At 30.4% G+C, this 589-nt stretch overlaps 1 protein-coding gene across 3 annotated transcripts in view; it reads right to left on the bottom strand.

Annotated features, from left to right (window-relative positions):
• The window catches only part of LOC107619582 (gibberellin 2-beta-dioxygenase 2), a 5,735-nt gene that overhangs the window by 4,124 nt on the left and 1,022 nt on the right, over positions 1-589 (bottom strand). The window lies entirely within an intron of this gene.

Genomic DNA, 589 nt, shown 5'->3' with positions numbered 1-589 from the left:
AATTCACATATTTGACTTTATAAATAAATTATACCATGTACTTTAGAAAAGACAATGAACAAGGAAAATAAAAAGAAGAAATTTTTAGCAATCCAGATGAATGAACGTTGGAATATGGCCTTATTTCAGTTTGTTTATGAGGGTGAAATGTTATTGAATATGAAAGAAATTGTAAAATATAGTAGAAATATTAATTTCGAATTTCTAGAATAAAGGAATGATGTCCCTGTCTAGGATACAAAGCACCAATAATACTAAACCAAAATTACTATACATAAATTGAACAAGGGGTACAACTACTTTCACTAAGCCAGAATCAATTATTTCCTTTTTTCATGACACCTCATTGGAATGTTACCGCAATTAGTAATAAATCAAAATAATGCCAAAGTCGTCAGAGTCACAAAGGACTCAGCAAAAGTCCCCACCACATCCTGCTTGGCACTCAAGAAACATAGACAGATAACGCCTTGGTCCCTGCTTCCCCTCTCTTTCTTTTCTCATTTCAATGCATTCATTCATTATTTTTATCTCTTATTTTACTATTTTAGTAAATTTACCAAAGTGTTCAAAATACTTTAATATAATA

This window comes from Arachis ipaensis, chromosome B09, assembly GCF_000816755.2.
Source record: "Arachis ipaensis cultivar K30076 chromosome B09, Araip1.1, whole genome shotgun sequence".
NCBI lineage: Eukaryota > Viridiplantae > Streptophyta > Magnoliopsida > Fabales > Fabaceae > Arachis > Arachis ipaensis.
The sequence above is the reverse complement of the archived record's forward strand: the minus strand, read 5'-3'. Positions and strand labels throughout refer to the sequence as shown.